The sequence below is a fragment of the Puma concolor genome, chromosome C2 (genome assembly GCF_028749965.1).
Source record: "Puma concolor isolate L17-30 chromosome C2, mPumCon1.1.hap2, whole genome shotgun sequence".
Taxonomy (NCBI): domain Eukaryota; kingdom Metazoa; phylum Chordata; class Mammalia; order Carnivora; family Felidae; genus Puma; species Puma concolor.
Window position 1 is genome coordinate 14207440 of NC_141675.1, and position 27989 is coordinate 14235428.

Sequence of the window (27989 nt, forward strand, 5' to 3'; positions counted from 1 at the left end):
AGCTCTGCAGCCCCCTTTTCACATGGGAGGCCCCCTCCCCCTGAAACAGGAGCACCTACGAAATTTCAAGGGGCAATAAAGGCAAGGACAACCCAATGTCAGGAAAGGTAATAATAGAATCCCTCATTGCTGATAAACCCAATAACAGAAATTACAGGCTAACATAGACTCCCAAAAGGCATCTGATCAAATCAAGCTTCCATTCCTTGTTAAAACATGTTTTAAGACATTCAAACAGCAGATACTTCTGAAATACAAGATCAGTAATGATGAAAGAGCAGAAAACTCGCATTGGAAGAAAGATAAAAAATCAAAGATGAATAGAAGGTTTTAGCCAACTCAGAAGAAGACGACGAAGTAAGTGGCAAACATCTTTGCAGAGGTTGTTTAGCAACATGTATCAAAAGCCTTAAAAAAAACCACCCAGCCTTTTTTTTTTAAGTTTCAAAAGACATAGCTGTGTTATTTATATCAGTGTAGCAAGAGCAGCCATTAATCATACAAGCTATTTTATCTTATTTTGAGTATAGGTGACACACAGTGTACCTTAGTTTCAGGTATACAACATAGTGATTTGACAACTTTTACACCCTTACATTTATTGTAGCATTATTTACAATAGCCAAGATACAGAAGCACCCCAAGTGCCCATCAACAGACAAATGGATAAGCTAGATGTGGTGCAATGAAATATTATACAGCCACTAAAAGGATGACACTGTGCAATCTGAGTCAACATTCGCAACCTTTTAACCATCCATTCCACGCACAGGACTTCACCTCTGAGATAAGCAACCAAATGTGAACAAATATGCCGGCACATATCTCAGTGAGAAAGGTAAAACAAATAAAAACACAGATCAAAAACAATTGGTAAAGAAACAGATTTGTATTTATGTGTGTATGTATGTGCACGTACGCTGTGTTCCAGTTATCTGTGAAAATACTATACAGTTTATTAAAAATGCTACCCAAGGGGCACCTGGGTGGCTCCTGGTTGAGCATCCAACTCTTGGTTTCAGCTCAGGTCATGATCTCACAGTTTATGGGATCGAGCCCCACATCAGGTTCTGTGCTAACAGCAAGGAGCCTGCTTGGGAGTCTCTCTCTCCCTCTCTCTATCTGCCCCTCGCCTACTCTCTCACTCTCTCTCTCTCTCTCTCTCTCTCTCTCTCTCAAAATAAGGTAAACATTTAAAAAATGCTACTCAAACTACATAAAACACCCATGTCCATTTACACACAGACATATATAGAACAATGTGCCTAAAATTTTAACAGTAAATGGTAAAAAAAAATTATAGGCAGTTTCTAATTACTTATATGTTATTTTCCATCTTCATGTAAGTATTTTCCAAACTCTATCTAGAACAAACATGTATCCCTTGTGAATTCTGAAGAAACACTAAACATCAAGTGTTTTTAACATGTCACAGCAAGGGTTTGTGCCAAGCCAGGGGTCTCTGTTCAGCAGGAGACAGTCTGGTAAAGTCAACGATAAGGCTTCCTCCTCTAAGTGATACCAACTGAAACTGAGACAAAGACAAGAAGGTTCTGAGGACTCTATGCTTGGACGTTCTTGGTAGCCCAAGGGAGGAATAATAGGAACATACACAAATACAAGAGAATGGCTAGGTAAGCACATTACCAGAAGAGACCGACCTAGTCAGATGCCTGCTAAAAGATGTGGCTGTCACTCCAGCTTCAACAACTCCCAAAAAAAGTGTGAGGGATGGCCTGACAGGCCATGCTGAGGCTTATCACACTGACCAGCTGCTATTCTGCAGGTGCCAAACCCACTCAGCAGGAACAAGGGCTGCGAAGGACAAGGTCACCAGTGGTGTGTAGGTGGTGCAGAGCAGTGCGGGAGTCTTCGTGGATTCGCTCATCTGGATGCAGGCCTTGGGAGAATTTCAACCAGAAACAAAGTACGGGAGGCTCTGAAGAGAGATGCAGTGGGGTATGTCCAGATGAATTCCCAATGATCGGAAAGCAAAAGCAAGGAAGCCCATGCCAAAGTGCACCACGAGCACACTGTGGGCCAGAATGCCACAGATTATAGGCATTACCTACTGGAAGAAGAGGATGCTTCCAGGAAACAAATCTCTCAGTGTGTAGGAAACAAGGTTACTCTAGCCCTGGTGGAGATGTGCAAGAAAGTTCTTGTTAGTAGAGAAGACAGTATATAGTGTGAGAAGAAACCTAAGAAAGAGGTTTATTTTTTTTAATCTGAAATGTATCATCAAATTGGTTTCCATAAAACACCCAGTGCTCATCCCAACAGGTGCCCTCCTCAATGCCCATCACCCACCCTTTCCTCCCTCCCACCCCCCATCCACCCTCAGTTTATTCTGTTTTTAAGAGTCTCTTATGGCTTGCCTCCCTCCCTCTCTAACTTTTTTTTCCCCCTTCCCCTCCCCCATGATCTTCTGTCAAGTTTCTCAGGATCCACATAAGAGTGAAAACATATGGTATCTGTCTTTCTCCGTATGACTTATTTCACTTAACATAACACTCTCTCCAGTTCCATTCACATTGCTACAAAAGGCCATATTTCATTCTTTCTCATTGCCACATAGTATTCCATTGTATAAACCACAATTTCTTCACCCATTCATCAGTTGATGGACATTTAGGCTCTTTCCATAATGAGGCTATTGTTGAAAGTGCTACTATAAACATTAAAGCCATTTATGAAAAGCCCACAGCTAATATCATCCTCAATGGGAAAAAACGGAGAGCTTCCTCCCTGAGATCAGGAACACGACAGGGATGTCCACTCTCACCGCTGTTGTTTAACATAGTGTTGGAAGTTCTAGCATCAGAAATCAGACAACAAAAGGAAATCAAAGGCATCAAAACAGGCAAAGATGAAGTCAAGCTTTCACTTTTTGCAGATGACATGATATTATACATGGAAAACCTGATAGACTCAACCAAAAGTCTGCTAGAACTAATACATGAATTCAGCAAAGTCGCAGGATATAAAATTAATGTACAGAAACCAGATGCATTCTTATACACTAATAATGAAGCAACAGAAAGACAAATAAACATCCCATTCACAATTGCACCAAGAATCATCAAATACCTAGGAATAAACCTAACCAAAGATGTAAAAGATCTGCATGCTACAGACAGCTTATGAAGGAAATTGAAGAAGACACAAAGAAATGGAAAAACATTCCGTGCTCATGGATTGGAAGAAAGAGGTTCAAACAAGCGGTAGAAACAGTCCCCGCATATCTCTTGCCCGGAAAATAGGTTACATTGTTCAGAAAGGCTCCTCAGAATTTTCTGAAGATTTTAAGTATTAAGACAAATTTATTGACTCAGGAAAAACGTATATACTTTAAAACTTCTTAAGTCTACTTCATCACTTCTTCATGAGTTCTAAGAATAGAGTTCTTAGAATAAAATTCAAACTCTTTAGATTAAAAAATGGGGCAAAGAGGCTAATATGCTTTCAAACAAATAAGTTATATTTTAAAGTCATTTTTTTTAAATGAAATGACCATTTTTGCACGTTTACATACAATTATCGAAAGCAAGTAACCCACCACTTGCATAAGCCAGCTACACTTTTTTTACATATTCTTCCATCTGTTAAACATTAAGGTCCTGATATATATGCATCTAATATCAGAGTTTTCTTCTATATAGTGATCCAGGGCAGGGTTTTCAACCTTGCCACATTGACATTTGGGCTGGCGAAGTCTTTGTTGGAGAAGACTGTCCTTCTCATTGTATGCTGTGGAGTAGTAAGCCTGGTCCCCACCCACTAGGTTCCCTTAGCACTCTCCATGCTGCCAGCTGTGACCAGCAAAAATGCCCCCATTCCCGTATGGAGAACGACATATCTACTGGTATACTGACCACTTAATGGAATAGTCATAAGTACGGATACTGCTAACAGTGGGACTTTATAAACCTCAGTGACTTGCTTGGAAGTGGATTAAAAGATAATAACAATATGCTTTTTAGTTATCTACTGTGATTCAACCTAACTTGAGGAAATTTAAAATCTACCAGAGGGTGTGTTGAAGGGTGAATCTTTTATCATAAAAATAAGACCTTCTCAGAAATTTTACAGAATGTTTGTCATTCTTTTGTGTGCCCATGGTTGGCAAGACAAGTAGGAATAGGCTAGAAGGCAGAAGCATAAAATCCTGTTGCCAACACAAACTACTCCATAATTAGCAGATTCAGATTATGTTAAAATGAGCGTATGTATATATCATCAATGGATTCACTATTATATGCATAAAAAAATGTTCTTGGGGAAACCATTCATCAAGTATGAATAAAGGGAATGCTACCACAATTGCTTAAAGTAACTATGGAAATGTGTTTAAATCTTTTTGGGGGGGGGGTGCCTAAAGAGAAGGAGAGAGAATCTCAAGCAGCCTCCATGCCCAGCACAGAGCTCAATGCAGGGCTTGATCTTACAACCCTGACATCATGACCTGAGCTGAAATCAAGAGTTGGATGCTTGGGGCGCCTGGGTGGCGCAGTCGGTTAAGCGTCCGACTTCAGCCAGGTCACGATCTCGCGGTCCGGGAGTTCGAGCCCCGCGTCAGGCTCTGGGCTGATGGCTCGGAGCCTGGAGCCTGTTTCCGATTCTGTGTCTCCCTCTCTCTCTGCCCCTCCCCCGTTCATGCTCTGTCTCTCTCTGTCGCAAAAATAAATGTTGAAAAAAAAAAAAAATTTAAGAGTTGGATGCTCAACCAACTGAGCCACCCAGGCACCCTGAAAATGTACTTAAATCTTGGTTCTCTGCTCTAATCTCTACCCGGATCTCTTTTTAAAAAACTCTATTTTCTCAGCTTAGCATGAAGTTATGCACTTTAAACACCAAGCACCTTTTGAGATTTCTTCCTATAAGAATGACCCTTGTATCATAAGGATACTGAGAATTAGGATACATTGATGTAGCAAGGTTGGGCTAGAACAGATAGAAAAATGAGAAGTGTGAAGCTGCACTATAAAAATGTTATTCCTTTAAAAATCAAATTTTTTGATTGGGGGCGCCTGGATGGTTCAGTTGGTTAAGCACTGACTTCGGCTCAGGTCACAATCTCGAAGTTCAGGAGTTCGAGCCCTGCATTGGATTCTGTGCTGACAGCTCGGAGCCTGGAGCCTGCTTTGGATTCTGTGTCTTCCTCTCTCTCTGCCCCTCCTGCACTCGCACTCTGTCTCTCTCTTGCTCAAAAATAAAACTAAACATAAAAAAAAAGTTTAAACAAATCAAATTCACTTGTTTTTTAATACTCTAAGCATCCAATTTTTGCCTATCTAGGAACATTCAGCTTAGACAATTTATTATAATATTATTATTTACTACTTTAAATATTACTTATCCAGAAAAACTTTTAGTTTCCCTAATATTTTAGTGGCTTGACTTGTTTCTTTCCCTCTTCCTAAACCCTGAATTCTTACCTTCAACCCTATACTCTTTATATCCACATTCTTCTCTCTCAGAAAACTTAGACACACTGACAGTAAAAGTGTTAATCAGATAAGAAGTTTTTACACAGTCCTTCCTAAGAGCAGGGCTCTGGACCAGGAGCTGTGATGTAGGAGATGGGTAAAGAACAAGATTCTGCCCCTCTGTGCCACCCGAGAATATAGGGTAGATACAGTCAAGAAACGGTGAATAGGACTACAGGTGCCACCTTGGAAAACCCCTCCTGACTTCTCCAGGCACAGCCAGCCACTACCCCTCCACTGAGCACTAACACTCCAATGATCAGGCAGCTCGGCACAACATGGGGTTAGGACTACGGGCTCAGAGCCACAGTTCCTGAACTAAGCTTCACTCCACTGCTATGTGAGAGGCTTTGGGCACGGAACTGTACATAGGGCCCACCTCTCTGCCAGTCTACACCTGTGTGGGCCTACCTCAATCATTACAGCAATTGCCATGGTGCAATCTCATATGAAATGGGAACATTAGTCATACCAACACGCATGGCATTACTGGAAGGTTCAAATGAACGAACGCGAGCAAAGCACTTAGAACATATCCAGCACATAGGGAACATGCAGCATTTTATTGCTGTTATGACTATGTTTTTGGTAATCATCTTTCCTCCATGAACCTGAACTTCGTGACTGCTAAGACTTTTCTCACTCACCTCAGAGTTTAGCCCTATTCTAATTCCAACACCTGGGACAGTACAGAGCACACAGCAAATGTTTAATAGATGTGTGCTGATGAATGAATAACTGAGAGGGGATGAAGATCATAGCACAGTAAACCGGGAGGTCAGGAGGATTTGCACAAAGGAGATGGCCCATAAAATTGGGAAGACTGACATGTTTAGAAAGGAATAGGGAGAGCAGGTTAATGGTGAGAAGAGCGGAACTGCAGAAGGAATGGGAAAAATGTATATAACCGGCCAGGGCCCCAGCTCTACAAAATGTTGCATGTGAGGAAAACACACCCCTGCAGAGGTCCAGTGGCCTCTATTCACAGTGAAGCACAGGTGAGATTTCAGCCTCTGCTTGTCCAGGATCAGATGACTTGGGCAATACACACTCTGCACAACCATCCAAAGCAGCCCTGAGTCGGCTCCCTTAGAGGAAGCAGAAGTGCTTCCTCCTTTTCAAGCAGGTGCCCAGGACCTGTTCTACTTGGTTAAACAACTGCCATAAGCAAATGCCCTCCTCACTTCTCTGGGAAGCTGCTTTTACCTTTCTACTTCTAGGTCTCATGCTAACAGAGCACAAGACCACACCATGGGGTTTGAATCTCAAGCTCTGCTGATTATGCGACCTTGGGTAAGTGAAATTTAACCTCTCTGTGCTTCAGTTTCCCCATCTGGAAAATGGGGATGGTGACAGTTACCTAACCGGCGCCATGAGAAGCAGGTTGAATAATCATGTGTGAGACCCTCAGCACAGCGCCAGGTTGCAGGCAATACCTACTGAAGGCCCCAGATACCATATACCTGGCTACATGATGTCTATGTTTCCAATGTGAAGCATCTGGAAAGCTAGTTATTCAAAATGAAAATAGCTTTTTATGCCACTGTGGGTGGGGAATTGTACATTCTCACGCTTTCAATTACCTACTTTATTGAGTACAAGAATGTGGTTCTACTTTTCTAGCTAACAAAATAACTAATATTAGAACGCTTTTGAGAAGCAGAAACTAGAAGAAAGCATTTGGATTTTTTCTATGTTCGTAATTACACAGCCTCTTCTCTTATCCTTGGAAGAACCCCAGAGGGTTCTCGGCATTGTCTTCCCAATTCACAAATGGAGAAACTGAGGCTCAAAGACACAGAAGGACCAGCTGCGGCCACACACAAATAGTGGTAGAGTTGACTGTGGCCGATCAGATACTAAAGGGTCTAGAGTTTCTGCAAGGAGGGATGACCCAGAAACAGAATTCAACGTTCACAATGAATGTGTTCATCAATGAACACAAAATTAGGTGCAGCACTTTGGAGGGATCCTGTGCAAGCCAGAGGCCCTTTGAAGCTCTCAACTTTATTCACTGCCAGACAGTTGCTCCTCTAGCTGAGGTTAGAATTAATTCACTGCATTCAAATGCAATGCTGACAGAGTGTGTGTGGCCCTGTACTAAGTGCTGGACTGGACTCCCATGTTAACCTCACGGTTTCCACTTCCTGACATCATAATAACAAACCTAGATATGATGGTCAGTTTTATGTGTCAGTCTGGCTGCACCACAGTACCGTTATTTAATCAAATGCCAATCCAGATATTCCTGTGAAGGTAATAGAGACATGTGGTTAACTTCTCCAATCAGTGGATGTAAGAGAAATTAGTCTAGACAATGTGGGTAGGCCTCATCCAACCAATGGAAAGCTTTAAGAGCAAACACAGGCTTCCGAGAGATGAAATTCTCCCTCAAAACCCTAACAACACGGACGGAGCTAGAGAGTATAATGCTAAGGGAAATAAGTCAGTCAGAGAATGACAGATACCATATGAGTTCATTTATATGTGAAATTTAAGAAACAAAACAGAGGAACATAGGGGGTAAAAAAGAGAGAGAGGCAAACCATCCCATAAAGCTGACCCTTAACTACAGAGAACACACTGAGGATTGCTGGAGGGAAGTGGGGTGGGGGGGGAGGAATGGGTTAAATAGTGATGGGTATTAAGGAGGGCACTTGTGAGGTGCACTGGGTGTTATACGTAAGTAATGAATCACTAAATCCTACATGCGAAACTAATATTACACTGTTTAACTAACTAGCATTTAACTAAAAACTTGGAAGAAAAAAAAAATCCATAACATAGGAAACTTGCCTGAATTTCTAACCTGCTGTCTGATTTTCCAACCTGCTGGCCTGCCTTACAGACTTCAGACTTGTCAGCCTCACAACTACATAAGCCAATTCCTTAAAATAAATCATATGTACATATGTGCATATGTACACACACACATTTATATATGCGTATTATACCCTTGTAGATTTTTTAAAATATGCATTTACAAGTGTATAAATATAAAATACCTATGTACGTATACACATGTATATCTATGTATCGCCTACTGTTCCTAGTCCGCCAGGGAACCCTGACTGATCTCTCGGCCCCCTCCTCTTCAGGGCTAGGGTGTGGTCAGCTCTTAGCCAACTGTGCAGTATGTGACAATATCCATCACAGCATGGGGCCGGCACCAAGCTCCAGGAAGAGCTCCAGGAAGAGGTGCTGGCCCTCGGTTCCCTGAGCAGGCACCCTTCCCCCTTTCCCGTCATACATACGCTCGCGGGTAAGCCCGCCCCCTATTAATCCTTGGCCTCCCAAGGCCGGGACGCTCTGTACCGTGTTGTGGTAAAGGGTTCCGTGGGAACAACTATTAAAAACAGGCCAACCCAGGCCTCCGCACGGCACCCACCCCAACTAATTCACAAGTCACAAGCCCAGCGAAAGGGCTAAATCCCACCGTAAGAGCAATCTGTCCCGCGTTGTTTCAAAAGAGGCTGAGTCAGCGTTTAAGAATTCATTACATTTCACATCAAAATTTAGTTTCTCCAGTTTCCTGGAGAAAATGCTGGAAGGTCTGGAAGTCTCCCGGGGGATGGGGTTGGCTACTGCTCCCGTTAGGAGCCAGGGCTCACCAGTCTACCCTCCTCTCTACCACATCCTCTCCGTATCGCGCCAGCCTCCTCCTTTATTGACGTTACCCACTTGAATCCCATAATCCATCGTTTTTTTTGGGGGGGGGGGGGGAATTAAAAAGTGCACTTGAAATCCTACTAGCAGCCAAGAGGGAAGCACAGCGGCTACTTGCACGAAGCAGTTGGCCCATGGCTGGACCAGCACTCCGGGAAAGCCGGGCTCGGTTTTCCTGCCTCTTTGTACCCCTCACATCCCAGCAGGAGCTCAATGAGGGCTTGACTGATTTGCAGCCTCCTGCTTGCTCTCCAGCCCATTCATCAGACCTTAGCAGAGCCAAACGGGAGAGGCGCAGGCAAAAGATACAAACTGTTCATTTCTTCTAATTGCCAGCAGCTCTCCCAACGGATTCTATGGGCGCATGGGCTGAAAAATCTCGGCTGAGAGGACAATTAAGAGATTATGTGGGGCCTTTACTTTTAAATTCCTTCCACCTTACCTACATACAGAAGGTGCTAAAACAACTCATCATTAACAGGAGATGCTTTTAAAGTTAATACTTTAGGGGCGCCTGGGTGGCTCCATTGGTTAAGCGTCCGACTTCAGCTCATGTCATGATCTCACGGCTTGGGAGTTCGCGCCCCACGTCGGGCTCTGTGCTGACAGCTCAGAGCCTGGAGCCTCTTCAGATTCTGTGTCTTTCTCTCTGTCTCTCTGCCCCTCCCCCACTCACACTCTGTCTCTCAAAAATAAACAAACATTAAAAAAATTTTTTTAAGTTAATACTTTAGAGAGGAAAAGACTGTAATGAGTTATCCGTGTGATTACGAAACCGTTTGAACATAGTAGCAAACTGCTCTGAAAGGGTAGGGTACATCACAGATCTGGCTGACAGAACAGGATCATACTGTGATCGATCTGCACTTGGGGCAACAGGCTTAATGAAACAAGGCACTTATTTACTCTTCCTATTCCCTTTCTGCTTTTGGTAATCATGGAACCCAGGAACAGAACACTGAATTTACTGCCATGGCCACTAGTAGGTTGCATGATACCTGTACAAAAACTAGATAAAGATGTCACCTCTGTGCTGAAGAGTCAGTACATGGTACCTGTCCGTGGAAAAGAAAAGCCCCATTGACACTTGGATTGGCCAGTAGACAGTACTGTTGTGCCAGGGCGGAGAAAAGGCACCCCTACCTTTGATCAGATAGAGCCCCTTGCCAGGGCACACGACCAGGTAAGCACAGCACAGGCTGAATTTCAGTGCCAACCTGTCTTCCCGTCCGGATGCTTCTATGCAATACCAAAACTACACGACTATATTCAGCGGTCCCACCAGAGGGATAAAATATTGTCGTTTCTCATCAAATAAGATACAGAAAGATAGAAGATACAAATAAGATATAAGATAAGATATAAGATCAAATAAGATACAGAAAGAGGAAGGAAATGGAAAAGTAAGTTCTTTAGGTGGGTAGGTACTAGACATACTTTATGATAGACCCAAACACTAAAATCAGTTACTCATCTGTTTATTCAGCAATGATTAAGCAGCTAATATGTGCTAGTAGTTAATGACGACTCAACAGCATCCCTCAGACACAATCCCTCAAGATGCCAACGGAAAGGATGTGTCAGTAAGAAGCTGGCAGGTGTAATGATTTCAGAAAAACGTTTGAAAGATTGGGATTAGTGGCCGGTAGAAAGGCTGCTGATGTTTAGGCAGCTGATGTTTACGCTCTCTATACTTCACACTTGCAGGAATTTCTGAAGGCTCTCCCTACATACGCCGCTTAGGAGGTACAGCACTGAAAAATGGGAATTAAAACCAATATATCCAGTTTTCACAGTCACCTATTTCCTTAGAAAGCCTGAAGGAAGACAGCTAATTTTAAAAGGTAGGCATTGAAGTCCAGGATTAGATGATGAAAAATGTTCCCTAACATAAGTGCAACTGGCTCTATCAGTAAACAGAAAAGATTCATTTATTCTTCTTACAACATAGCAAACCAGATTCAGAAGGTTTGAGAAGGGGGGGAAATATTTTGTAAGTATCTTTAATGGTTCAATCCTGTATTTTTAGTTACTAAAAATAATCTCACAACCCAGAAATTGGCTTCTTATTAACCGCTCTGAGTAAGTCTACAGATTCCATGTAACCACATTAAATTCTATCCTCCTTTCCAAAGTTTAATCCTGTGAGGATTATGAGGGGGCATTAATAATAATAGATAATGGTTATTTAGGCACTTAACATACACCAGTCATTCTTCTGTTTCTCTACAGTTGTTTTGCTCCCTTAGCTCTCTTAAACCTGATAGTATCTCCTCTTTCCTGATAAGGAAAATAGGGTTCAGAGACTTTAAGTAATTTGCCTACAATCACAGTGATAATTAGTGGTGAAGCTGGGATTTGAACCAAGGCTGTCTGGCTCCAGAGTCTGGGCTGTCCAGCACTACACTTTCCTGCTTCTATTACAACCATCATCTGTCTATTTCACTTGCCACACTGAATTATATTTATAATTCCCCCACAGCATCATGTGCTCCTTAGAGACAAAGACTCTCCACTCACCAGCACCGGGCCTACTGCATATTAGGCATCCAATTAATATGTGCTACATAAATGAATGAATTGTGCTTATGCTTATGGTTCTGCTTTAAACTACGCATAGCACCTACCAAAAGAACTTACCACATACACCACAGGAAACTGGCAAAGCTAAGTGCAACACACAACTTGGGAGAAAAGAAAATTCTAAGTGGATAGAAGCATAGACTGGAAGAGTTTTGTCAAAATGCCCAAGGTATTTAAGAAGGATCACTTCTGGGGGCTCCTGGGTGGCTCAGCCAGTTGAGGCTCTGACTTTGGCTCAGGTCATGATCTAGCAGTACGTGAGTTCGAGCCCCACGTCAGGCTCTGTGCTGACAGCTCAGAGCCTGGAGCCTGCTTCGGATTCTGTGTCTCCCTCTCTCTCTGCCCCTCCCCTGCTCCCCCTCTCTCTCTCAAAAATAAGGAAGCATTAAAATAAATTTTAAAAAATGGGGGGATCACTTCTGGGCTCACATTGTTCATCCAGGTTGAAAGAAGCTGCTGGGTGAGAAAGGGGCAAAATCTCTTGCATGGGCCTGACCAAAACTACATGGAACAGGGGCAGGAAGGGAAGCAACAAAATATTCCCATGCCTGTGCAGTGTAATCCCACCACAGGACATCCGTCTCGTCCAGGATGTTGGGAACGATCACAAGATGCCAGCAAGGACCTAATTTTACAATGGCCCTAAGAGTAAGTAAGCGTGTGTGTGCGTGTGTGTACTTAGGGGTGGGGAGGTGGAGGCAGAGAGCATGAATACCAGCCTTTGTAAGACTGTAAATAAACGTGGCTGAAACACTGAAAATAGAATACAAAAGTTAACCACAGTACCCTGACCAAGAAACCCAAAGGAACAATTCAGAGAAGTACAGAGAATCCAGTACAATCAAACCAGTCAGTGCAATCAAAACACAATCACAAACTGCCTGCCCTAATACAGAATTTTTTCCTGTTTTGCTCTCACAGAAACCAGATATAGAAAACATCCCCAACTAGCTTTTACTCTTTATCGTCCGAAGAAAGGGTAGCTTATGGCTTGTAAAGCTTTAGAAGGAATTATGAATGTGGAAAATGAGACATTATCACCCAAAGAAACAGAGAAATACAATGTCCTCTCTGTGGAAAATCCAGGAGGACGTACCACATGTTCAATGAAACCTCATTCCAATTGTCACTGTCCGCCTCTAACTCTAACATCCCTTACCACTAAGTCTATGGTAACATCGCCTAGGTTCCTCTAGCAAACACCAGAACACCACCAGCCATGGCCTTCTGGTTGTGGGCTTGCCCATTACTGCAATCACCTCTGCCTGTTACCAGTATCTGTCACGCCATTTTTGCCACCAAACAATGCCTTCTCCAAACAACAGCTGGAATGATGTTTTAAAAATGCATAAATCAGATTATGCCATCCTTGTTTAAATATTTCCATTGCATTTATAATAAAAGCTGTCAGCACACATCCACAACTCCACATAACCGGTCCCTGCTTCTCTCCCTCGTCATCTTAGTTCACACGCTGTCCGCTAGCCTACAGATGCCCTTTGCGTCATGAAATACTCTAAAGAAGTTTACACCAGCTGCTTCTTCACAAAATGGCATTTCCCCAGATCTTCTTCACTTTTCTCCTTAGCATTCAGACTTCACCTCCACAAGAGCCCTGACCATTCACTCTGTTTTCTACTTAATATTTTATTTTCACTATCTAAACTTACCTTGATCTCTGATTTCTTTATCATCATTCTACCCATTAGGGCCCAAGCAAGACAGAGATTACAAACTGGGCTATTAGAGCATAACTTACTAAGGGGCTAATTACAGAGTGGAGGCAGAGTGGAGGGAAAGCACAGGACAGTGCAGTCCGCAGGGCCTAGGAACAATGAAGGACATTATTACCTCTGGGCCTTGGAGGGGCGAGGGAGGGAGCAGATGCCAGCACAGGGAAGGAATGGGTTTTGTATTTAGAGGACTACCTGGTAGGAGCTGTGACCTTCAGAAGCTCATTCAGCCAACCCACAAGGACTGCAAAAAGAGAAAGTTAGAGAAGTGATGCCCCCAAAGTCCCTCCTTCTCATCCTCAGATTTCCAGCAGTAGCTCCCCATTTGCCAAGTTCAACAAGAAGAGGGCAAGGGTCTATGGATGAAGGCCAGGGAGCCACACTTTTTTTCAGTAAAGGGTCAGACAGTGAATGTTTCAGGCTTTTCAGGCTTTTCAGGCTTTTCTAGAGTCTCTTTGGCAACTCCTTAGATCCGTTCCCTTAGGGTAGAAAGCAGCCATGAGTGAAAGTAAACAAACAGGTGTGGCTGTGTGCCAGTAAGATTTTATTTATAGACAACTGAAATTTGAGTTCCATAAAATTTTCACATGTCATAAAATCTTTGGAACTTTTATTTTTTTAATCCACCTGAAACTACAAAAATCATTCTTGGTTCGGGGGCCAGATTTGGCCCATGGGCCATAGTTTGCTGGTCCCTGACATAAACCATTCAAGTCAGCCTCCCAGGACGTAGATTAGAGCTGAGAAGGGTAGATGTCCAGAACTGAAGTAGCAAATGGAAAATAAGTAGCACCTCTGTCTTGCCACAATTGAACGTAAGTACCAAGAAAGCAGTGACCTTGCTGTAAGCCCAGCACTTTGTATGGGGCCTAGATATATATAGTAAGTGCTCACTAAAAATTTGTTGAATGACTCATCACAGGAGTTTCCTGTTGGAAATCTTCACATGGTCAAAACCATTATAACTACTCAGAGACCTTGAGGCCACGCTAAATCACATTCCCCGACAACATTTCTGGGGCATGATCACCTGACATTTAGGCTTTTCTTAAACAAACAAAGAGTGAATCTGGAATCCTTAAATGATCTAAAAAATGGAAGGGGGTATAGGCATTAGAGGAATGTGCATCCTCTCTTAATATATCATCCAGGATTAGGGACCCAAGGCTCTTCATCCCAAGTCTGATTCCAGTAAGAAATGATACAAAGAGAGAAAAAGAATATTTTCCTTTGCCTTAAGCCAAAGGCAGCTCTGGGACTGAGCCTCAGGGAATCTGTATGCTTGGCTATTGATCCGCCTTCTAATCAAAATGGATAAATGCGCCCACTCGGGCTGCAGCTAGACAAAGAATGATGGACGCAGGTGGGGAGTTCCTGGACAAGTTTAGGCCTTTTTGCTTTTAACACAAGAGCAGCCCTGGTCATGGGCATGTAGATGCTTCCAGGAGCTGGGCGAAGGCTACTGTTATTTATAAAGTACCACTCAGGGAAAACCCTAAATTCACAACTTCTATCTCCAATTTTCACAGCAAGTCACTGTCCAGAGAAACAATAAGCATATACGTCATGAATGAAAAGAAGAAGAAAGAGATGTGCCCTGACTCACACCACATGAAATACTGAGGATTTTCACTACTACTAACAGTAATAGCTAATGTGCTAATTATTGCACTTATGTGCCGTGTACTACTCTTGCAGCTGTGCATATATTCATTCATTTCATCTTCCCAGCAGACTTATCAGGTAGGAACTCTTATTATTCCCATTTTATAAATTAATAAATTGAGTTGTAGAGGGGTCAGTAACTTTCCAAGGTCATTCAGCTACTGACGGGCAAGCAAGCTATCTGATGACCCAGGGAGTCAGCAACTATGCTTTTCTACGTATTTCTCCACTATATAATCAATCCACTAAAATCTCTGCCCAGGAGATGCATGCAATTCAAAATTGATAAGGAAACGACATCACTCATGGACTCAAAGTGTTTATAGTTAAGATTCAATACAAAATTCTCAGGAAACCAAGAGTAGGATAGGAGATTATACATTACGTCATCGAAGCATTGATTTCATGGCTGAATGCAATTCAGCACGGGTTTATGCAGTGTCTGCTGGGTGTCCCAAAAGGATGTGAGGTACTTCTGGGAACACAAGCAGGATATGACAAGGGCCCATTCCAAGAGTAACACAGGTAAAACAACTAATCCACGCAACACCAAAAAAGATCACCAAAGGGCAAGCTAAGTACTTGTTTCCATTTCTTCCGTGAAGAATTAACCCTCCTTAACACCAGGTGAACCCCCAAAATCTTCTCTATTAATAAAAAGTTTGAGGGGCACCTGGGTGGCTCAGTCAGTTAAGCATCTGCCTCTTCATTTCAGCTCAGGTCATGATCTCACAGTTCCTAAGTTCAAGTCCTGCATCAGTCTCTACACTGCGGGCATGGAGCCTGCTTGGGATTCTGTCTCACTCTCTCCCTGCCTCTCCCCTGCTTGCCATCTCTCTCAAAATAAATTAAAAAAAAATTTTTTTTGAATAAATTGTTCCCAGGTAGGATCATTAAAATTCCACATGGACACTTATGAATGTGCATTTGAATTAAGCTCACTGACTTCTGGTGATGTTTGGTGACTGGCCTATAGGAAACTAAAGAAAAGAAAATGTGTTGTTGAATGTTTCGGAGCTGTGCACATCAATAGGACTAAAATGAATTATTTTACAGTAATCAAGTTAATTAATTCAACTTCTTGACAGCGAATTGCATCCTCAGTCCCGTCTAGAGAGTCAGAGAAGTGTTTCTGAGGAAATTGGCTGGAGAGGAGGGTTTCAAGTGAGAGTGGAGAAGTACTGCTGTCTGTCTGTGTGTCTGTCTCTCTCTGGGGGCTGGCAGGTATATACTGGCAGGTATATTATGCATATAACACATAGAACCTTAAAGGAGAGTGTCCCCTTGGAATGAAGAGAGCAGGGGTGTGGTATCAGGTTACTCTCCTACGTGGATCCCAAGAGGCCATTTACACACACTGGCTGTTTGAGTCTGTGCAGAGCCCCTCTAAACCAGAAAGCCTCTTCTAGATTCCTCCAAACTTCCCTCCAGTTCCTTATTTGGCCAGAATTATACCACTGTCCTGTAGAGATGGAAAATGTGGATTAAAGAACTCTGAATTCACCAAGCAACGCCTTTCTGCTTGTGGCATCTTTCTTCATATACAGCTACCCACCCTTCCATCCATCCTTTCTTTTCGGATTTAGATAAAATTGGTACCACCGTCTTTTCCCAGACCTCTAAAAAAAAGCAGAGTATCCTCCAGAGATTTTCTTAAAAGTCTTGGGGGATTTTTGCCTCAAGGTCACTATGGGTCAACCAGATGTCTTCCACATCCTAGATGAGACTTCACCTCATGCTATACCTCTCTTGGCTCTGTGCCAACCCAGGCATGGATTTCAGACACTATGATAACCCAACCATGCGTTAGGATGTGTGATAGACTTTACTTATGACTTTAAAATGTACCTATACACATAAATTTGATTATCAGACTTTTTCATATTCAAATATCCCTCAGCCAACCTAACAACAGGAATTTCTCCCTGGCCACCCCTCTTTGTAGACTACAGCCCTCCTGCCATGTTGTCTCTCGTTCACTTCCTTCTGCCCATTGCTCTCTCTACTCTTCTCTCTTTAATCCACTTCATCAACTACCATTTTTGTTCACTGATAAACAAATACATTTACATATTTGTTTAATACCTTTCTTACAGACCTTGCCTATGAGGCTTCACTTTTTTCCTGAATAATTCCTAAACAAAAATGGTTTCCTCACCGAAAAGAACTCTGGTGCCAGCTATTAAAGTAATGATTGTTTTTATCTTCCACAATCTATTAATATTATACTCAGGTACAGAGAAAAACATTTACAGTGTTAAAATATATGTATATAATTATTTTAACAATAAAGCAGATTCTCATTCGGGTAAACATCTAAATAAATGTGGCGTGATCATTTTTGTATTAGAAATATGTCATATTTCTTAATATGACAAGGTTCAGCTTGTTTACAGGAAAGTGAATAGCTAAAGTTGCATATTAACAGGAATTCATTCTTTACATCAATTCTGTAATATTCACTAATATAATTATTTTGGAAAGAAGCTTCCTGCTGCTGGAGTCAGGTGTAAATTCTAGAACAAACTTCCTTCTTTGGGTGTACTGCCTGTATAAATTTCCTGAAATAGAAGTCCCTAACCTCAGGGGTCTCTGATGACAGTGGCCCTTTGAGAGCCCTGAGTCTGCTTCTCCCCATTAACCACTCAATCAGATGAATGACTCCCATGTGACTTTTTACATGTACTACATAGCTTTAAATACAGAATTAACCATGACATAACCTAAGAGTGAAAGATAACTTCCCACTAGAAGGATCACATCGTCATCCCTTCTCCATCCAGAGATGGACCCCATTGTTATTAGGCTTTATCCCACCTTTCAACTGGGTTTCCATCCATCTGCCTGAATCTAGCAACACGTATTTAAAGCTCCTGAGTTCTGCAGTGGGATTACAGGAATTTTGACAATTCTGACTCATGAGGGAAAAACAAATGAATATTCTTAGTGAGATGCCAAGATATATAAAAACATCATATATATCACATATATAAGACATAATACATAATTTTAATTATAATAAGATATACTAAATAGTTTTTACCCAAATAATAATGCATTTTGTGGCATTAGTTGTTTTTTTTTAATGAGTATTTACAACAGACAGATAATCCTCAGTTAATAACACAGTGATCTTGTTTTCAGAAGCACATAGCACTTCATGACAAAAAAAATAATAATAGGGGCGCCTGGGTAGCTCAGTTGGTTGAGCATCTGACTCAGGCTCAGGTCATGATCTCACAGTTTGTGAGTTCGAGCCCCACATCGGGCTCTATGCTGACAGCTCAGAGCCTGGAGGCTGCTTCGGATTCCGCGTCTCATTCTCTTTCTGCCCCTCCCCGACTCGTGCTCTGTCTCTCTGTCTCTCAAAAATAAATAAAAATGTAAACAAAAAATTTTTAAATAAAAGTAATAGGTAGAATACATAGTGTTTCATGTGTTCCCACTGACAAAATAGGAGAGCAAGGAAAAAATCCAACATGGAGGCAACGACCTGGCAATACAGCTGGTCCCCAAAGCAAAGAAGAATGGAACATCTAGAAAATACTTTTTACCAGCCCTATGCATAGGCTCAACTCGGGGTTCACAACCAGAAAGTCAAATGGAATATAAGCGTAAACTCACTCCTGTATGATTATCTGAGATGTGAAATGGCCTCTCCCCTTCCAATTCCCAGAAAGAGCCACCATCTGACATGTATTAGATATTTTATCATAGGGACTCAAACTAAACACGACAACTGACTTCAAATACAGAATTTCCTAAGAATTCTGAGATCTGGCATGGGGAATTTTGCTTTTTAGCGTGGGAAACACAATTCGCTAAAAGAGAAATGAATTTGTCAATCAACAGGCCTCAGTCTTGATTGTCAATTAAACAGACTCTAAAAACATCTAAATAGATGCTAAACATATCTATGCAGATGGCCTCATTCAGTCCACAAATCTCAAGAGAGAAAACTCTAGCCCATTCATGGAAATGTTATCCCCTACAAAGTGAGGGAGACATGACATTAAATATAATGAGTCTTTTAAAAAGAGTAACACCGATATTTGCATAAGTAATTTAAGAAAACTGAGTTAGGATGGAGGTAGACTGGAATGGGGGTACAAGAGGACTTAGAAATAAAATTCTACCTTATTGGCAAAAATCCACAGTATTCTTGACTTGTGTAAGTACGACATATTAAATATTATCTTTAAAAATGCAGTCCTTCCCAAGCAAGATTCCTATTGACCTCAGTGGAACTTCTAAAATTGAAATAACTTTGGTGATGGTTCCACATATGATTTAAACATAGTAACTGAAAGATCATCAAGCCTTTAAAAATTCTCCCTGACTATATCACCAACATATGTTCACTGCAATTTTCTCTTTCAGGGGTCACTATTATGGGGAATGCTAGGAAGCTTTCTTTTTAATCATTCACAAGATTTCATATCTGTATTACACTGAAATCTTTCCTTTTAAGACCATACCAAAAATTGTTCTAAAATGATAAGGATACACTTTGAAATTATAAGCATTTCCTGGCAAAATTAAAAATGGGTTCTCTATAAACACATGAACAACTAAAATATGTTTCAAATAAATGTCTACTGTATGCACAAATATGGACCACCTTGGACTATAAATAATATTTTTCCCAGAGTTCTCTATCCATAAAGTTTGCCACATGGGACAAGATGCAATTTGGCCAAGCTTTTTACTGATTATTGCAGCCGTGCTTACAAACAGCTTCCATGTTTAATCAACTGCTCTTCCCTACATTAACAGGTGTTACAGTAGGAAGGATTTGGGGAAAGAGACAATGAGGCTATCACATGATTACTGAATTTTGGTTTTTGGAAGTGATGCTTCCTTCCAAGGAACCGTATAACTTTCTAAGCAGGGAACATTAGCTTGCTCTTTCCTGTTTGCCTAAATCTTCCCTTTTGCTTTCTCTCTCCTTTGGCCACGTGAGGTTGGATGACATATGGTCAATCGCAGAATTTTTCTAGAACTTTAGCAGGGTTATCTTTTTTTGTAGCATAAAATGGTAAACTTTCTAAATCAATGAAGAAAGACTGAATTTTTAAACCAATAGTCTGAAAATTTGCTAATCTGGAAAAAGAAAATCAAATTAGAATCTTACCTTTATACCACAAACCCAACAAATTCCAAATGGATTGAAGAAATAATGTATAAATGATAGAGCATAGGTAAATATTTAACTTATCTGGAAGACAAATTTTCTAGGAAAAGATGCAATTGAAGAGGTAGAAGCAAAAAATCTTATTTTCTTAAAGAATGCAATAATAGAGTTTTTTAGTACTAAGCTGTAACTACAATTAAGATAATTTTTCTACTTGTGGGGTGCCTGGGCGGCTCAGTCAGCTAAGCGTCCAACTCTTGATTTCAGCTCAGGTCATGATCTCACAGTTCGTGAGATTGAGCCCCGTGTCAGGCTCTGTGCTGAGAGGGTAGAGCCTGCTGGGGATTCTTTCTCTCCCTCTCTCTCTGCCCTCCCCCCTGCAAAATAAATAAATACACTTAAAATATATGTAATTTTTCCACTTGTAAAAATTTCACTCGTACATATGAAAACTTAGAAACCACAAAAAGAGCAAAAACAAAAAAAGTTTAAATCACCTGTAATACCACTTGACAGCCATCTTTAATATTTTATTATTCCTACTATCTCATCTGTGTTATATTATATTTGAAAAGAGAACATATATACAGTATGCCAACAAGAACGTACTTGGAAGTAGCTAGAGAGGGACTACGACCCCAAACTCCAGGCATGGAGCATATAACGCCCAACCCAATCGGAGCCAGGAAAGCTGTGGAGACTTCCAAAAGTCCTCCTAAAAAAACATGGTGCCATGTTTGGCAGCCATCTGTGACCAGAAAGGAAGACACCGTGTGAACACAGAGCAAATGCACTGAAAGTAGAGCCAAGACATAAAGAGAAACGAAAATCTAATTTGAGCCCTGAAGTCCACTGAGCCTGAGGCCAGTGCTACCCCAGAACTTCAGATTATGCGAGCCAACACATTTCACTTCTCTTGGTTATGCTCGGTTTCCTATCATTAGCAACTGAAAGAGTGCTACCAGACTCTTTTGAGGGTAGGAGATTAAAATAACTCCCATGATGGCAGGTTGCCAGTGACCAACATCTCTTTTTCACCAGCAGTTTCCATTTCCTCAGCTTAAAACTATCAGAGCCCCATCTCATTTCTGGAGATGTGGATTCACACACTCATGCCTGAACATTCGAACCAGAGTTATATGAAGAAAACTCATGAGGAGATAAATGGATGATGGCCTACAAAACCACAGCCATGCTCTACAGGTCACTGACAAATTTTCGGGACACATGCAGGAATTTCTGGTGCAACTTAGAGTTTGGCCTCTTTCCCTCAAATATATGACCATTTGCATCTGACACTGTAACACAACCTGGGTCTTCTATGATTTGCCTCATATCCTCACTCTGAGAATGTCCTAAACCCACCACTATGGCTACAGGAGTTCAAAAATGGCAAAAAAATCAAAGGAACCAACTCTCACAAAATTATGGTATTTTGCAATTTCTATTACCAGCTAAGTCCTAATCACTGTCTTAAAGGATGAGTAATTACACACTACGAATACCGCATCAATCAATCAGTAACATGAATTTATTGACCTTCTATTATGTGCCTAGCATCACACAAAATGCTCTCTGAATCATGATGTGTATTGACACTATATTAAAATGCCAGGGTTTTCTTTGCAGCACCTCAAAGACATGTGTGGGAAACACCATGCCAGCCTCACTACTATATCCATTAACTGCACAATCATGTTCAACACCATCCATGGGCATTGACTTACAAAAGCACTGATCAGATTTCATTGCTGGTAGAAAAAAAAAATCACCTCAATGACAGTTTCATAATCATGGTATTGTGTGTGTGTGTGTGTGTGTGTGTGTGTGTGTGTGTGTGTGTGTGTTAAAGGTAGCCTACAACACAGAAAATAAGAAGAGGAATAAGACTACTATTAATTGCCAAGAGAAGCTCAGCATATAAAGATGATTATAAATTGTGCTGTGTTTTGATTCTGCAGATGTAGACTTAAACTGCAATAAAATTTGTTCTTTCTCGTCTCTCTTCTTGCTTTTATTGGCATATAAGAGATACAGAACCAGAAAACTGGAAGGGAAACAGCACCATTCCACTGAGAAATTTTCAACAGCTGCTGAGATTGTGGTTTGCCACAAGAAGGTCAAAGGTTTGGAAGAAGACCACTGGCAACATGGCAGTTGGCTATGCCACAACCCTTCTGACCGTATGCGAAGAGGCAAAGTGAATGAGGGCATCAGCGCTAGAGAGAGCGGCAGGAAAATTCGGACAGGTGTAAGCAGCGGTTAATAGCAGTTGCTCCTAAGTGAAAAGTGCACATGTAGTGGACCTTCACTGGTTGATGGCCTTGGCAGCTCAGCATCCAGATGTACTCTCTGGTCACCGTGACATTATAAACCCAGGCGCACCCCAAGTAATCCAAGTAGCAGCCACTGGACACTTTACTGTAACTCCCAATCTTGAGTAAAGTGGCACAAAATCATAAATGATAGAACATGGTCCAAATGCTGGATCCTAATGCTGGATGCCAAGAGCTGCCTGTTCCTAATCTATTGCCAAGCATCCTTCTTCAGTCTACTACCCACCCTGCCATCTACTTAGTGTCTCTGTTCTAAACTCCTTTTTTATGTCTTAACTAGGACAGAGGAGGCTTTTAACTAATGACGTGTCCAACTGCACCTCAGTGCTTGTATTTCTTTGACTCTTATTCTAAAGTACATTTCATTCTTATTTTTTTTATTTTTTTAACGTTTTTTATTTATTATTGAGAGAGAGAGACAGAGCATGAGCGGGGGAGGGGCAGAGAAGGGAGAGACACAGAATCCGAAGCAAGCTCCAGGCTCTGAGCTGTCAGCACAGAGCCGGATGCAGGGCTTGAACTCACAACCTGTGAGATCATGACCTGAGCCGAAGCCAGACATTAACCTACTAAGCCATCCAGATGCCCCAAGTACGTTTCACTCTTTGAAAGATACTTGGGAGCCACTCCAAAGAGTTGAGCAACACAGCTCAGTAACAGATAGGAATTAAGATAAGGAGTATTTCAGCTTATACCCATTATCCAGACCTTGGTGTCTCAGAGTAATAGCATTTCTTGAACAAAAATATCCCCACGGTCAAAATCCACACATATCCCCTGATGAGAGACTATAAACTTTTATAGTCACAGGACTCCCTGTTCTACACACAAGACCCCAAGCCCAAACCTTCCACCAACCAAACCCACTTCCTTCCAAGAAAGAAAGAAGGAAAGAAGGGAAGGGAAAAAAAGAGCAAAAAAGGCAAAAAAGAAAGATCATAATCTCTTTTAACACTGTTTTGCAGGGAAAACATATACATGTTTTTGGGTTTTTTAGCAAACTTTCTACTCTTATGACACCAAAAAGTTCTACTTTTTACCCAATGCTTTTTACCAGTCTTATATAATCAATATCACCTTTATTTTAATTTATTTTGGTAACTTCTCAATTCATTCTTTTTTAGTGTTACTGTTTCTAATAACACTAGCTTTATAAGTGGGATCACGACCCTGAGTACTAGATAACAGCTTCTGTTAAAAACAAACCATAGGGGCGCCTGGGTGGCACAGTCGGTTAAGCGTCCGACTTCAGCCAGGTCACGATCTCGCGGTCCGTGAGTTCGAGCCCCGCGTCAGGCTCTGGGCTGATGGCTCAGAGCCTGGAGCCTGTTTCCGATTCTCTGTCTCCCTCTCTCTCTGACCCTCCCCCGTTCATGCTCTGTCTCTCCCTGTCCCAAAAATAAATAAACGTTGAAAAAAAAAATTTAAAAAAAAAAAAAAACAAACCATAAATGTTACTAATTATGTTTTGATGAAAAAAAAGTAAAACCAACTCCAAAAGGTATGCCAATCGTCTCTATTGGTAACGATGATGGCTGCAATTCACGGATTGTCTAATCTCTGCTGGGCACAGAGCTGTATGCTTCACCTAAATTTTCATCAGTTCTTCAAGACAAGCACACGTAGCAGGGGCCATTCTCCACATTACTGATAGCAAAGCTAAGGGTATGCCAAACCTAAGAGTCTAAGGCCTGTCTTCTTCCTCAAATGCCATGCTGCTCACAGCTGTCCTTGCTTCCAGAAAACTGGGCCATGCCACCCAAAGTACCATCAGATGGCAGGCTTCCCAGACAGCAATCGTAGTGATCAACTAGTAATTAAAGCTCTACAGACCCTTTTAAGTGATGTCACCACTTTCCAGAGAGTTTCAAAAGAATCTTGAACGTTTTCCAAAAAGATATGACCGGTTATACACTGATGACATTCAGTCTCATTCATACCCTATTACCAAAAAGAATGAAGTAGATTATTTAAGAAAAAAGTTCCATAAATTAAATTTAATTAATTAAATCATGCTAGCAGGCGGTGCAAGAAGAAACAAGGCTCAGCCTGTATTTCTGTGCCTCTGGTAACTTTGTCTAACTCTACAGGGTGTAAACACTGAAAGTCCTTGACCAGTCATCCAGAAATGTCTTCAAACTGGGCTACAATACGCTTAGCAGAGATGCTGAGATGTTGAAAAGTTCTTTGGTTTGGGTCTTGTTGCCTCTGGAGACCTTTGCCCATCCTGTGGCTGAGGCAAAGGACAGAAGGAATGGCAAAAAGACAGCAAGGAAAGGATCCACAGAGTTTGACAACCCATTAATATAGATATTCAGACTCTGCACCACCAAGACGTGACTACATTAACAATAGTGCTGATGTACCCTTTGTATGCAAAAACAAAGCTTTCATAATTACCCTGATAGCAGCCACAGGGAACCATGTTGGGAATTTCTGATCTACCTGATTGTTTCTTACAAGGTTTTCTTAATTGAGGATGGTTTGAGTGAATTCAACTTAACTCTTTCAGAATCATTGCAGGTGCGGGGAGGTTACACCTGAGGCTCTCCAGCTGCACCGCCCCAACCACCAGCTACATGTGACTACTGAGCATTTGAAATGTGGTTAAGTTCACACTGAAGAGTAGGAGAAGTGTAGTATAGAGTTCAAGCCCCGCATCGGGCTCCGTGCTGACAGCTCAGAGCCTGGTGCCTGCTTCAGACTGTGTCTCCCTCTCTCTCTGCCCCTCCCCCAGTTACACTCTATCTCTGTCTCTCTCTCTCTCTCTCAAAATAAACATTTTTTTAAAAATTATTTAAAAAAAAATTTTTAAAGAAATAAAAAGAATGTAAAATATGTCCATAATTTTGACACTGATTATAGGTTGAAATAACTTTTTAAATCTATTAGGTTAAATAAAGTGCATCCTTAAAAATATTTTCGCCTGTTTCCTTTTAAAATGTGACTACTAGAAAAGTTAAGATGGCACTCGATTTCCATTGGACAGCACGGCTCTGACTGACGCAGTTTGATTCATCTGTCACTCACCAGCCAGGCTGCCACACAGGCTGTGTGGGTTATGCAATGCACAAGGGCACCTGGCAGCAGGTGCAAACAGGGACTGAAATCCACCCTGTCCCGCGCCAGCCAAGCCATCACCAGAGTGAGAGCCTTTCCCTAATTTGCACAGAGTGCCACATGGCTAAGCGCAGTCCTGCTTATTAGCTGCCTGAAGTAATTTAATTAGCTGTGGGAAGTAATTTAACCTGCCTTTCCCATAGCCTCATCTGTAAACTTGAGAGACCCTACAGACCTCCTAAGATTCTTGCAAAAATTAAATGGGTTAACTCACATCAAAGGCCTAACTCAGGGCTCAGCCTATTATAGTAAGTACTCAGTAAACATTAGTGACTGGGGCACTTGGGTGGCTCAGTCGGTTAAGCGTCCGACTCTTGATTTCAGCTCAGGTCACGATCTCATGGTTTTTTGAGTTTGAGCCCCACATTGGGCTCTGCACTGACAGCGCGGAGCCTGCTTGGGATTTTGCCTCCCTCTCTTTCTGCCCTTTCCCTACTTGGTCTCTATCTCTCTCAAAATAGATTTTTTAAAAATATGCTTTAAAAAATAAAATAAAAAATAAACATTAGTGATTATTAGGTCTTCTGTATGAATTATTCCAAATCTTGAGTCTTCTACAGAATGCTGAAAGTCCTTAGAAACACTGTCATTCAAATAGTAGTCCTCAAGCAGGTGACCGTTCTCTCGCTCAGACATCCATGATTCGAAAGCAAGGATAAGCAGCCAGGCATCGTTTCCCAGCAGCCGGCGGATGAAACGGAATCAACCCAAGAAGCTGCAAGCCCTGTATTCACCGGGAGAAACTTCACCACAACTACTGTGAAAGAAGTAAAATAAATGAATGTAAAGTTTTTTTCAAAGGAACACAGTGAAAGTCTGAGGAAAAGAGAAGGAATGCCAAATAAATGATTTCTCATCAACTTGCAGTGACTCCACCTTTTCCTCCCCCAAATGAACGCCAGGTGTGTAAGAAGGATAAAATTTCAATTAAAGCTGCTACATAAAGATTAAATGACCTTTAAAACAACTAGTATACTTGAAAAGGCTATTAATCATCATTAGGGGATGTGTCAACCACAATCCAAAAGGAGGAGGCCTCGGACTGGGCACATCATTGCAAAGGTGGTAATATTTCACTTCAAAGTGCAAAGTGACAAAGGTCCACCCGAGGAAGCAGGAGCGCGAGTTCCCGTAAGGGAGGGCTGTTACCTCAGCCTGTTTTCCCACTATGTGGAAATGAGTTCCCGGACACAGAGTTCATTAAGCTGTGAGCCCAATTACTATCACATGGCGTCAACCGTATTGCAATTACAGTCCTTCCAAGAGGCAGCCAGCCGCCGTTTTCAGGAGAGAAACACTGGTTTGGACAAGGTTTATAAATGATTTTCATTAACTATCATTTACCATTAGCGCAAATAAAAGCACTAAATGCCCACTTTGCTGTAGAGAATGACCTTTGGCCCAGATTCTCTCTCTAACCGATGAGGGCTAAATGTATTGTGACAGCTCCTAATCACATTTAGTGCAGCCCGTGATTTGATGGCGCTGGGTGTCCCATCAACTACAGACAGCCCTGGCAAGGCCATTATATTCCATTTCCTTTTAGAGATATGCATATTAGTATCCCAGGGAATCGAGAAATATAAGCCTTTTCCAATCACCCAGAGTATATTTCAATAGCTTAAAAAACTCCTACAGTCACACCATTACCTACAAAGGATTGCTTGCTATGAGAACATATTTCTCGTCTTTATAATTCAGGTTTATATGCCTAAAATGCATTAATCCGATCAGCCCTACTCTAGTACTATAGATAAAAACTCAGTCATCATAACTCACCAGTCAGAAACAATCCTCTCCAAAATCCACACATAATGTTTTGCAGCTCAGCTTCAGCTCATAAAAAGTTAATACAGCCGTGTGATATTTAATGCTGAGGCATTGGTGCCTGATTTTGTACTAATCCAGGATAACACATTTCACAGAAACGTCAAGGGGAAACACTGGGAAGTCAAGACTCATAACAGGAAAATGATTTACTTTGAGACTCTAACTCCTTGATCTGAATGAAAACAAGTAAATGGCCGCCAAACGTTCAAAATAAAATGCATTTAAATTTTGAGTCTGGCTCCACGTTACCATAGGCAATAGCTCTCCTTATCCTGAAAGAGACTGGCTCATACACTTCCCCAGCAAATGTCTGACCCCAAACGGGGGATAATGCTTTCTAAGTACACAGTCTGAGGCCAAGAGGGAAAAGAGGTATAAGATTTACAGAGGGATGCAAAGGTTGCTTTCTAATAAAAAGCTAAAACCAAAGGCG

The 27989-nt window shown here is 41.6% G+C and overlaps 1 protein-coding gene across 4 annotated transcripts in view; it reads right to left on the reverse strand.

The window, feature by feature from the left end:
• Positions 1–27989, reverse strand: part of LOC147577104 (uncharacterized) — a 164796-nt gene that overhangs the window by 97323 nt on the left and 39484 nt on the right. The window lies entirely within an intron of this gene.